The sequence below is a fragment of the Arachis hypogaea genome, chromosome 19 (assembly GCF_003086295.3).
Source record: "Arachis hypogaea cultivar Tifrunner chromosome 19, arahy.Tifrunner.gnm2.J5K5, whole genome shotgun sequence".
In the NCBI taxonomy this organism is placed as follows: Eukaryota; Viridiplantae; Streptophyta; class Magnoliopsida; order Fabales; family Fabaceae; genus Arachis; species Arachis hypogaea.
Genome location: NC_092054.1, coordinates 16,033,730 through 16,047,591, shown reverse-complemented (window position 1 = coordinate 16,047,591; position 13,862 = coordinate 16,033,730). Strand labels below are relative to the sequence as shown.

The 13,862-nt window shown below is 35.7% G+C and overlaps 1 non-coding gene across 1 annotated transcript; it reads left to right on the top strand.

Annotated features, from left to right (window-relative positions):
- Positions 1 to 9,179: 9,179 nt before the first annotated feature.
- On the top strand, positions 9,180 to 9,287 carry LOC112781073 (small nucleolar RNA R71). The gene has a single exon (XR_003191869.1). It is a non-coding gene; the product is annotated as a small nucleolar RNA R71 (small nucleolar RNA).
- Positions 9,288 to 13,862: the final 4,575 nt, after the last annotated feature.

The following is a 13,862-nucleotide window of genomic DNA, read 5'->3' as shown; positions in this document are numbered from 1 at the left end:
TGATACCATGTTAAACCAGCGATATCAGAAAATAGAAAAAATAATTTTGTTTTCATTGAGTAATGAATAGCAGAGGTTAGTTTTTATATACAAGTGATTGAAGGGTAAAACTTATTCTAACTGGCTTTTATAACTACTATAACTAGTCTAATTACACATAATTAATTGGTAAATATAAGTGAGTCTAATAATTACTAAAATAATTTGATCATATAACATCACCAAAAATTTTATGAAGATATAGTTTAAGATTTATTTCTAAATCCTAAATTATAAACCGTTATTATATTTTGTTAAAGAGAAATGAAATTTCATTATGATCCTTAAGAAGTTAATTTTACATTCGAATTCTTTTTCTAAAAAAAAGTAAATAATAGAGATGAAAATAAAAATATATATTTTATAAATAAAAAGAATAAGAGTGGAATTAAACTATGTTTAAAAAAATAATATGTTTCCTAAATTTTGTTATATCATTCTATTTTATTTATTTTAAAATTAATATTTTATTTTTTTATAATAATTTGGTGACATTTAAATTATAAAATATAAACTAATAACTATTTTTTTTAAATTAGGTTAAATTTTGTTCTTAAAATTATATTTTTTTAGAATGATATCACTTATGCCACAAATTTCAGATAATAAACAATTTATATTCTTATCAAACATAATTTCTACGCGTATATATACACATAGTTAATAATAATAATTATGCCATGCACTACCTATTTTTGTTTTATCTAATAATAATAATAATAATAATAATAATAATAATAATAATAATAATAATAATAATAATAATAATAATAATAATAATAATAGTAATTTTTTTTCATATAAATTGGCATCCTTTAAAGGATTGAAGAATCTCTCTATAACTTCCTTCCATAATATACTTGAATTCTGGGGTAAATGATTTTTAAGAGAAATTAATTTTATGTGTATTTTTAAATTTAAAAACATTACATAAATGTCTCGTTGGATGTTTTAATATAAATCGAATTCATTAAATTCGAATTAGACTTCATAACACTAAATCGAATCTACTTAATCCTGTCATCTAAAGGTACACCGTGTTATCTTTTTATGTTGATAACATATCGATGGGACTGCACAACAATAACAATTTTTTTACAGCAATAACAAAATAGTGTTCGATTAAAAAAAATTCTAAAAACACTAAATATTGCGCACCCTAATTTATGAAAAAATGTTTACAATAACCATGAAAAAATGTTCAGATGAATCACAATAAAACGCTAAATAATGCATGACCTAATTCTAAAAAAAAAATTTAACCCAAACATATAATCTCACATGTTCAAACAAAAAAGAAAATACTAAAACTAAATGGGCTTAACACAACAAGAAATTATCGGAATAGCGACCGATTCTGGTGGTCGCTAAAACCTTGGTCGCTAACCATTAGCGACCAATTTTTAAACAAGGTCACCAAACCTTCACCAAAGAGTATTGGTTGCTAACATAATCGGTCGCTAAATGGTGACCAAATTTTCCGTCGCTAAATCGATCGTTGAGTAAATTGGTCGCTAAATGGCAACCAACTTTTCGGTCGCTAAATCAGTCACCAATTCCTGAACTAAAAATCTAAATCGGTCACTAATCGGTTGTTGTTCCTAATTTTATAATTAGAGATTTTTACTAATTTTACATTTACCACTATTAAAACTTAATTTTCATAAATAATTATATTTCCACAAAATATAAAAAAAATCAAGCATAGATTAATTTTCCAAATAAATACCAAAACATTCAAAGTATCTACATAGAAATATAGAATTTAAAATATTGAAAATTCCTAAATACATCAAATTTATGATCCATATTTTACACTAAAACATAGTAAAAATAATTCATGAACAACGTAACTATGCTCTATTCAATATCTACTTAGATCAAGCAACTGTATCTATCTCAACTTGTACACTCTGGTATAACTCGAGCCTCTTTCAAGGGCACCACGTCAAAAATTGGTATACTTTTTTGCTTTCCTCCCTCATTTTCTCTAATGAATCAACAGCTGCAAGAAGGAAATATTCAGAATAAAGTTGATACAGTTCGGCTACAAATTAACATCAAATTCAGCACACAACATTTTCACATACACATGGAAAATCTTAACTATCATGAAAGTCTCTCAGCAAAGGAAATAAATTCTTCTACCCCTTTTGTAAATACACTAGAAAAACCCAAGAGAGGAAGAATTAGTATTTTTCAGTTCTATGGATACCAATATGCATTCTCAGTATATCGTCTTTCTGAAACTCATTTAACCAAGCATAAGACAATATTCAAATGCAAATGAATTCATAAGCATACAAAGAACTATTATTAAACAATAAGAAAAAAATACAATAGGGAGAATAAGTTTTTACCTCTTGAGTCCAAGTTACAATGTGACCCTTCTTCTTAGATAATTTTCTTGCAAATATTTTATCTTACAATGGCCCCTGCAACACTCTGCTAATTGCACTCTTCATCTTCTTCTTCCCTATGCCATGTATCTTCCGTATGTGGTAGAGTTTCATGCTGAGCACCTCAGCCTCGATTCATCTTTCAATTTCAGCATCTTCACCTAACAAAACAATATTTCAGATTAAGAATTCTGGTGTCATAGCTTGCCTCTGATTTCATTAATGCTTCTTGTTTGCTTCAGTTGGTGGTTGATGTTAATTCTCGCTTATTTTTTTTATAATATTGATAAGCATATTGAATGTGAGAGTTTTATAATTCAGTGAATTCATACTTTTCATAATAATATATAGTGATTAGACTTAAATCAAAAGTGTGCTAAGAAACACTAACCCTATGAATAAATGTATTCAATCACAGTTACCCTTGACCTTAATTTTTCTTTTTCACTTTCATACAGTGCAGAAGTGGCCTATGAAGCTACAAATGCTGCTCCTCAATTGGCTTGCCGCTGTGAAGCCTGGGTGAAGCCCACTTCACTAGGTACTGCTCCAATAAGAAATAGGTAAAATAATAAAAGGCAAAAGGAGAAAATAAAATTTAAGTGCAAGCCACTCTCTTGATGAACAAGTACCTATTAGGTTAAACAATATAACAATATATATTAACATAATAGTAAAAATAATATTCTAAATACTATTAAAACAATGAAAAGTATATTAAATATTTGAAAATGATATAAAAATAAATTGAAAGCCAATAGATAGCCAGTGGTTTAACTAATAAATAGATAATGGAAGATTAAAAACTTTCCCAAAAAGTGGTACAGCTTGGTAATATTTTCAAGTGACTGAGTTTCATAGAGATACTAGACAAAAAAAAACTAGGCTATTAACTCCAGTGAAATGACGAACAAACATTAACATGTTACATAATTATAAGCATGCCTTCAAGAGAGAGCAGAGCAAAGAAGCATAAAAATGACAGAATTAAAAACCAGAAGAGTCCTGATAAAAAGTTGCACTAAGACCATAAAATTATAAGCATGCCTTCAAGGTTTCTCCTAGCAGAACCACAAACAAGAGAGAGCGGAGTAAAGAAGCAACGGCCCCAAGGAGCAAGAGAGTAGAATAATATTACAGCTATTACAGCTAGGATTTACCTCCAATTGTTCAATTTGTTCCTGGTGCACGAAATTGTGATCTCCATGCTCGACAAATCCTGGTAATGGCCCCAAAGATTGGTGCTCTGATCTTAATTTTTAATTGTCACAACTTCGATACAACTAACCAGCAAGTGCATTGGGTCGTCCAAGTAATACCTTACGTGAGTAAGGGTCGAATCCCACGGAGATTGTTGGTATGAAGCAAGCTATGGTCACCTTGTAAATCTCAGTCAGGCAGATATAAAGTGATAATGGTGTTTTCGAATATTATATAATAAAATAGGGATGGAGATACTTATGTAATTCATTGGTAGGAATTTCAGATAAGCGAATGGAGATGCTTTTCGTTCCTCTGAACCTCTGCTTTCCTGCTATCTTCATCCAATCAGTCTTACTCCTTTCCATGGCTGGCTTTATGCAAGGGCATCACCGTTGTCAGTGGCTACATCCCCTCCTCTCAGTGAATAATATGCTCACGCACCCTGTCACGGCACGGCTATTCATCTGTCGGTTCTCGATCATGCTGGAATAGGATTCACCCTCCTTTTGCGTTTGTCACTAACGCCCAGCACTCGCAAGTTTGAAGCTCGTCACAGTCATTCAATCACTGAATCCTACTCAGAATACCACAGACAAGGTTTAGACCTTCCGGATTCTCTTGAATGCCGCCATCATTCTAGCTTACGCCACGAAGATTCCGGTTAAGAGATCTAAGAGATATTCATTCTAGCTTATTTCATGTAGAACGGAAGTGTTTGTCAGGCACGTGTTCATAGGGGAGATAGTGATGAGCGTCACACATAATCATCACCTTCATCACGTTCTTGGGTGCGAATGGATATCTTAGAAGCGAAATAAGATTAATTGAATAGAAAACAGTAGTACTTGCATTAATCTTTGAGGAACAGCAGAGCTCCACACCTTAATCTATGGAGTGTAGAAACTCTACCGTTAAAAATACATAAGTGAAGGTCCAGGCATGGCCGAGATGGCCAGCCCCCTAAAACGTGATCAAAGGATCATAAGGTAATCCAAAGATGCCTAATACAATAGTAAGAGGTCCTACTTATAATAAACTAGTCACTAGGGTTTACATGAGTAAGTAATTGATGCATAAATCCACTTCCGGAGCCCACTTGGTGTGTGTTTGGGCTGAGCTTGAGTGTAGCACGTGCAGAGGCCATTTGTGGAGTTGAACGCCAAGTTCTGTGCCAGTTTGGGCGTTCAACTCTGGTTTTGGATCCTTTTCTGGCGCTGGACGCCAGATTTGGGCAGAAGGCTGGCGTTGAACGCCAGTTTACGTCGTCAATTGTTGGCCAAAGTATGGACTATTATATATTTCTGGAAAGCCCTGGATGTCTACTTTCCAACGCAATTGGAAGCGCGCCATTTCGAGTTCTGTAGCTCCAGAAAATCCACTTTGAGTGCAGGGAGGTCAGATTCCAACAGCATCAGCAGTCCTTTTTTCAACCTCTGAATCTGATTTCTGCTCAAGTCCCTCAATTTCAGCCAGAAAATACCTGAAATCACAGAAAAACACACAAACTCATAGTAAAGTCCAGAAATGTGAATTTAACACAAAATCTATTAAAAACATCCCTAAAAGTAACTAGATCCTACTAAAAACATACTAAAAACAATGTCAAAAAGCGTATAAATTATCCGCTCATCACAACACCAAACTTAAATTGTTGCTTGTCCCCAAGCAACTGAAAATCAAAATAGGATAAAAAGAATAGAATATACTATAAATTCCAAACTATCAATGAAACAGAGCTTCAATCATATGAGCGGGACTTATAGCTTTTTGCCTCTTGAATAGTTTTGGCATCTCACTTTATCCATTGAGGTTCAGAATGATTGGCATCTATAGGAACTTCAGATTTCGAATAGTGTTATTGACTCTCTTAGTTCAGTATGATGATTCTTGAACACAGCTTCTTTATGAGTCTTGGCCGTGGCCCTAAGCATTTTGTTTTCCAGTATTACCACCGGATACATAAAGGCCACAGACGCATAATTGGGTGAACCTTTTCAGATTGTGACTCAGCTTTGCTAAAGTCCCCAACTAGAGGTGTCCAGGGTTCTTAAGCACACTCTTTTTTTTTTTTTTTTTGCTTTGGACCTTGACTTTAACCGCTCAGTCTCAAGTTTTCACTTGACACCTACACGCCACAAGCACATGGTTAGGGACAGCTTGGTTTAGCCGCTTAGACCAGGATTTTATTCCTTTAGGCCCTCCTATCCACTGATGCTCAAAGCCTTGGGGTCCTTTTTAATTGCCCTTGCCTTTTGGTTTTAAGGGTTATTGGATTTTTGCTCTTGCCTTTTGGTTTTAAGAGCTTTGGCTTTTTCTGCTTGCTTTTTCTTTTTCTTTCTTTTTTTTTTTGCCTATTTTTTTTTTCTGCAAGCTTTGTTCTTTGCTGCTTTTTCTTGCTTCAAGAATCATTTTTATGATTTTTCAGATTATCAAATAACATGTCTCCTAGTCATCATTCTTTTAAGAGCCAACATATTTAACATTCTTAAACAACAACTTCAAAAGACATATGCACTGTTCAAGCATACATTCAGAAAACAAGAAGCATTGTCACCACATCAATATAATTAAGCTAAGTTCAAGGATAGATTCGAAACTCATGTACTTCTTGTTCTTTTGAATTAAAACATTTTTCATTTAAGAAAGGTGATGGATTCATAGGACATTCATATCTTTAAGACAAAGTTACTAACTACTAATGATCATGTAATGAAGGCACAAACATAGATAAGCACATAATTCAGAAAACGAAAAACAGAGAAAGTAAGAACAAGGAATGAGTCCACCTTAGTGATGTCCTTGAGCTCTTCTATGTCTCTTCCTTGTCTTTGTTGCTCCTCCTTCATTGCTTTTAGATCTTCTCTGATTTCATGAAGGATGAAGGAGTGCTCTTGATGTTCCACCCTTAGTTGCTTCCAATAATTGTGTGGAAGAAAATGTATCCCCTGAGGTATCTCAGGGATCTCTTGATTTGCAGTCAAATGTTCTACCACTGAGCTATAGACCCTTGATGGAAGCTTTTGTCTTCCCTTTCCTCTTTCTAGAGGTTTCTCTGGCCTTAGGTGCCATCAATGGTTATGGAAAAAACAAAAAAGCTATGCTTTTACCACACCAAACTTAGAATGTTGCTCGCCTTCGAGCAAAAGAAGAAAGAGTAGAAGAAGAAGAGGATATGGAGGAGATGGATGGCTGTGTGTATTCGGCCATATGGGTGGGATTGGGTGGGGAAGAGATGTTGAATTTTTTAAGGTAAGTGGGTGTATGGGTGTGAGTGGTAAATGGAAGACAGAAGGGATGAGTGTTTATTGGGAATAGAGGATGATTGAGAAGAGAGAAGAGAGTGAGTGAAGGTAGGTGGGGATCCTGTGGGGTCCACAGATCCTGAGATGATCCTGTGGGGTCCACAGATCCTGAGGTGTCAAGGCATTTACATCCCTACACCAATTTAGGCATGTAAAATGCCCTTGCACACAACTCTGGGCGTTCAGCGCCAGGTTGGTGCCTATTTTGGGCGTTCAACGCCCCTTTGCTGCCATTTCTGGCGTTGAACGCCAGAACCATGCTTGTTCTGGGCGTTCAGCGCCAGGATGCTCCCATTCTGAGCGTTCAGCGCCAGAACTATGCTCTGTTCTGGCGTTTGAACGCCAGACAGATGCTTCTCCAAGGTGTGATTTTTCTTCTGCTGTTTTTTTATTCCGTTTTTGATTTTTTTGTTTATTTTGTGACTCCACATGACCATGAACCTAAGAAAACATGAAAAACAATAAAAATAAGAATTAGATAAACATTGGGTTGCCTCCCAACAAGCGCTTCTTTAATGTCAATAGCTTGACAGTGGGCTCTCATGGAGCCTCACAGATGTGCAGAGCTTTGTTGAGACTCTCCAACACCAAACTTAGAGTTTGGATATGGGAGTTCAACACCAAATTTAGAGTTTGGTTGTGGCCTCCCAACACCAAACTTAGAGTTTGACTGTGGGGGCTCTGGTTGACTCTGCTTGGAGAGAAGCTTTTTCTGCTTCCTCTCCATGGTTGCAGAGGGAGATCCTTGAGTTTTGAATACAAGGGAGTTCTCATTCCATTGAAGGACTATTTCACCTCTGTCAACATCAATCACAGCTCTTGCTGTGGCCAGGAAGAGTCTTCCTAGGATGATGGATTCATCCTCTTCCTTTCCAGTATCCAGGACTATGAAATCAGTAGGTATGTAAAGGCCCTCAACCTTTACTAATACATCTTCTACTTGTCCATAAGCCTGTCTTCTTGAGCTGTCTGCCATCTCTAGTGAGATTTTAGCAGCTTGTACCCCATAGATTCCCAGTTTCTCTATTAAAGAGAGGGGCATGAGGTTTATTCCTGAACCAAGGTCACATAGAGCCTTAAAGATCATGGTGCCTATGGTACAGGGTATTATGAACTTTCCAGGATCCTGTCTCTTCTGAGGCAATGTCAGTTGATCCAGATCACTTAGTTCATTGATGAACAAGGGAGGTTCAACTTCCCAAGCATCAATGCCAAATAATTTGGCATTCAGCTTCATGATTGCACCAAGAAACTTGGCAGTTTGCTCTTCAGTGACATCCTCATTCTCTTCAGAAGAGGAATACTCATCAGAGCTCATGAAGGGCATAAGGAGTTGCAATGGGATCTCTATAGTCTCTAGATGAGCCTCAGAGTCCTTTGATTCCCCAGAGGGAAGCTCCTTATTGATCACTGGACGTCCCTGGAGGTCTTCCTCCTTGGGATTCACGTCCTCTCCTCTCCTCACAGGTTCGGCCATGGCACTTATGTCAATGGCCTTGCACTCTCCTTTTGGGTTCTCTTCTGTATTGCTTGGGAGAGTACTAGGAGGGATTTCAGTGATCCTTTTACTCAGCTGGCCCACTTGTGCTTCCAGATTTCTAATGGAAGATCTTGTTTCATTCATGAAACTTACAGTGGCCTTGGATAGATCAGAGACTAGATTTGCTAAATTAGAAGCATTTTGTTCAGAGTTCTCTGTCTGTTGCTGAGTTGATGATGGAAAAGGCTTGCTATTGCTAAACCTGTTTCTTCCACCATTATTAAAGCCTTGTTGAGGCCTTTGATCCTTCCATGAGAAATTTGGATGATTTCTCCATGTTGAGTTATAGGTGTTTCCATAAGGTTTACCTAAGTAATTCACCTCTGCTATTGCAGGGTTCTCAGGATCATAGGCTTCTTCTTCAGAAGATGCCTCTTGAGTACTGTTGGATGCAGCTTGCATTCCATGCAGACTCTGAGAGATCATATTGACTTGCTGAGTCAATATTTTATTCTGAGCCAATATGGCATTCAGAGTATCAACTTCAAGAACTCCCTTCTTCATAGGCGTCCCATTACTCACAGGATTCCTTTCAGAAGTGTACATGAACTGGTTATTAGCAACCATGTCAATGAGTTCTTGAGCTTCTGCAGGCGTTTTCTTTAGGTAAATGGATCCACCTGCAGAAGTGTCCAGTGACATCTTTGATAGCTCAGATAAACCATCATAGAATATATCCAGGATGGTCCATTCTGAAAGCATGTCAGAAGGACACTTTTTGGTCAACTGTTTGTATCTTTCCCAAGCTTCATAGAGGGATTCACCTTCTTTTTGTCTGAAGGTTTGAACATCAGCTCTAAGCTTGCTCAGCTTTTGAGGAGGAAAGTACTTGGCTAAGAAAGCCGTGACCAGCTTATCCCAAGAGTTCAGGCTGTCTTTGGGTTGAGAATCCAACCATAATCTAGCCCTGTCTCTTACAGCAAAAGGGAAAAGCATGAGCCTGTAGACTTCAGGATCTACTCCATTAGTCTTAACAGTATCACATATCTGCAAGAATTCAGTTAAGAACTGAAAAGGATCTTCAGATGGAAGTCCATGAAACTTGCAGTTCTGTTGCATCAGAGAAACTAATTGAGGTTTCAGCTCAAAGTTGTTTGCTCCAATGGCAGGAATGGAGATGCTTCTTCCATGTAAATTGGAATTAGGTGCAGTAAAGTCACCAAGCATCTTCCTTACATTATTATTATTTTCGGCTGCCATCTCCTCTGCCTGTTCGAAAATTTCTGAAAGGTTATCTCTGGATTGTTGTATTTTAGCTTCTTTTAATTTTCTCTTCAGAGTCCTTTCAGGTTCTGGATCTGCTTCCACAAGAATGTTCTTATCCTTGCTCCTGCTCATATGACAAAGAAGAAGGCACAGAAAAATAATAATAATAATAGAGATCCTTTATACCACAGTATAGAGATCCCTTTGTGAGTGGAAGAAAAGAGGGGGAGACAAAGAATGTGATGTAAAGGAAGAAGCACAACTGTACGAATGGAAGAGATGTGAGATGAGATGTTAGGATATGAATGAATAAATAGAATAGGATGGGGGAGGTATAATTTTCGAAAATTATTTTGAAAAAGAGTTAGTGATTTTTGAAAATGGTTTTTGAAAAATGTTAGTAATTTTCGAAAATTTTTTAAATCAAAAATAAAAAATAAAAATAATTAGTTAATTAAAAAGAAATTTTTGAAAAAGAGGGGAGATATTTTCGAAAATTAGAGAGAGAGAGTTAGTTAGGTAGTTTTGAAAAAGTTAAGAAACAAACAAAAAGTTAGTTAGTTAGTTGAAACAAATTTTTGAAAAGATAAGAAGTTAGGAAGTTAGAAAAGATATTTTGAAAAGATATTTTTGAAAAAGATAAGATAAGAAGATATTTTTGAAAAGATATGATTGAGATTAGTTTTTGAAAAAGATTTGATTTTTAAAATCTCAATTAATGACTTGATTCATAAAAAATCACAAGATATGATTCTAGAACTTAAAGTTTGAATCTTTCTTAACAAGCAAGTAACAAACTTCAAATTTTGAATCAAAACATTAATTGTTTATGTTATTTTCGAAAATTTGATCTAAAATTAAGAAAAAGATTTTTGAAAAATATTTTTGGAATTTTCGAAAATAATTAAGAATTTTGAAAAAGATTTGATTTTTGAAAAAGATTTTGAAAAAGATAAGATTTTCAAATTGAAAATTTGATTTGACTCATGAGAAACAATTTGATTTTTAAAAATTTTTGAAAAAAGTTAACTCAATTTTCGAATTTGATGAGAGAAAAAGGGAAAGATATTTTTTTGATTTTTTGAATTTTTATGATGAGAGAGAAAAACAAAAAAAAAATGCAATGCATGAAATTTTTAGATCAAAACATGTGATGCATGCAAGAATGCTATGAATGTCAAGATGAACACCAAGAACACTTTGAATGTCATGATGAACATCAAGAACATTTTTTTGAAAAATTTTTTATGCAAAGAAAACATGCAAGACACCAAACTTAGAATTCTTTAATGCTTAGACACTAAGAATTCAAGAATGCATATGAAAAACATGAAAAGACACAAAACAAAAAATCATCAAGATCAAACAAGAAGACTTACCAAGAACAACTTGAAGATCATGAAGAACACCATGAATGCATGAGAATTTTCGAAAAATGCAAGATGCATATGCAAGTGACACCAAACTTATGATATGACTCAAGACTCAAACAAGAAACATGAAAATTTTTTTTTTTTTTTTATTTTTATGATTTTCTAAATTTTTTTGGATTTTTGTATAATTCTTTTGAAAACATTTGGGAAAAAGGAAGTAATGAATTCATAGTCCTCAATCAAAATCCTGGGAATTAGACATGGCTTCATGGCCAGTCAAGCTAAAACATGTTATATGAAACACTAGAATTCATTCTTAAAATTTTTGAAGAAAAATATATTTTTGAAAACATTTTTTTTTCTTCGAAAACAGGTGAGAAGATTTTTGAAAGATTTTTGAAAAATTTTTGAAAATAAAACAAAAAGAAAATTACCTAATCTGAGCAACAAGATGAACCGTCAGTTGTCCAAACTCGAACAATCCCCGGCAACGGCGCCAAAAACTTGGTGCACGAAATTGTGATCTCCATGCTCGAACAAATCCTGGTAATGGCCCCAAAGATTGGTGCTCTGATCTTAATTTTTAATCGTCACAACTTCGATACAACTAACCAGCAAGTGCACTGGGTCGTCCAAGTAATACCTTACGTGAGTAAGGGTCGAATCCCACGGAGATTGTTGGTATGAAGCAAGCTATGGTCACCTTGTAAATCTCAGTCAGGCAGATATAAAGTGATAATGGTGTTTTCGAATATTATATAATAAAATAGGGATGGAGATACTTATGTAATTCATTGGTAGGAATTTCAGATAAGCGAATGGAGATGCTTTTCGTTCCTCTGAACCTCTGCTTTCCTGCTATCTTCATCCAATCAGTCTTACTCCTTTCCATGGCTGGCTTTATGCAAGGGCATCACCGTTGTCAGTGGCTACATCCCCTCCTCTCAGTGAATAATATGCTCACGCACCCTGTCACGGCACGGCTATTCATCTGTCGGTTCTCGATCATGCTGGAATAGGATTCACCCTCCTTTTGCGTCTGTCACTAACGCCCAGCACTCGCAAGTTTGAAGCTCGTCACAGTCATTCAATCATTGAATCCTACTCAGAATACCACAGACAAGTTTAGACCTTCCGGATTCTCTTGAATGCCGCCATCATTCTAGCTTACGCCACGAAGATTCCGGTTAAGAGATCTAAGAGATATTCATTCTAGCTTATTTCATGTAGAACGGAAGTGTTTGTCAGGCACGTGTTCATAGGGGAGATGGTGATGAGCGTCACACATAATCATCACCTTCATCACGTTCTTGGGTGCGAATGGATATCTTAGAAGCGAAATAAGATTAATTGAATAGAAAACAGTAGTACTTGCATTAATCTTTGAGGAACAGCAGAGCTCCACACCTTAATCTATGGAGTGTAGAAACTCTACCGTTAAAAATACATAAGTGAAGGTCCAGGCATGGCCGAGATGGCCAGCCCCCTAAAACGTGATCAAAGGATCATAAGGTAATCCAAAGATGCCTAATACAATAGTAAGAGGTCCTATTTATAATAAACTAGTCACTAGGGTTTACATGAGTAAGTAATTGATGCATAAATCCACTTCCGGGGCCCACTTGGTGTGTGTTTGGGCTGAGCTTGAGTGTAGCACGTGCAGAGGCCATTTGTGGAGTTGAACGCCAAGTTCTGTGCCAGTTTGGGCGTTCAACTCTGGTTTTGGATCCTTTTCTGGCGCTGGACGCCAGATTTGGGCAGAAGGCTGGCGTTGAACGCCAGTTTACGTCGTCAATTCTTGGCCAAAGTATGGACTATTATATATTGCTGGAAAGCCCTGGATGTCTACTTTCCAACGCAAATGGAAGCGCGCCATTTCGAGTTCTGTAGCTCCAGAAAATCCACTTTGAGTGCAGGGAGGTCAGAATCCAACAGCATCAGCAGTCCTTTTTTCAACCTCTGAATCTGATTTCTGCTCAAGTCCCTCAATTTCAGCCAGAAAATACCTGAAATCACAGAAAAACACACAAACTCATAGTAAAGTCCAGAAATGTGAATTTAACACAAAATCTATTAAAAACATCCCTAAAAGTAACTAGATCCTACTAAAAACATACTAAAAACAATGTCAAAAAGCGTATAAATTATCCGCTCATCAGTTCCCAAGGAGTTTAAATTCAGGTCACAATGCTTCAAGCTCATCTATTACAGCTAGCAATCTCTGTTATTAAAAAATGACATGCAAGACACAAAATCATTAAATACCAAATACATAAATTACTAAATTAAAATAGAGCTGATGTGAGAGGAGAGAATAGAAAACAGAGAAGAAGCTTCAAGATTTTGCTATGTGCAAAGAGAGATCTCAATCTTCTATTCTTGCCACTAATTAAACTAACTTGTAGATAAATATGGAGCTAACTATATTCAAGGTTTTTTTGCAGAAGAAAAAAGAATCAAAAGCTAACCATTACCTTGTCAGTTGCATATTCCCTTTCAGATGCACCGCTTTCAGCAGCTTCACAGCTCTCATCTTTTCCTTTGTTTTCATGTTCTTCATCCTGGTTATTTAACCAAAGCATGGTGTCACTTTGTATGAATAAAGCAACAATCTTATATCAACATTGAAAAACACATAAATGAACAACTGAGATAAGCAGGAAAAACACAGGCAAGCTTCTCGATTATCTCTGTACTAAATATTAGATGTATTCATTATTCAAATTTAATTTTCAAAATATAGTTAGCATACTGAGAAGTTGACACATATCTACTTTTCACCATCTATTAGTTCAAAATT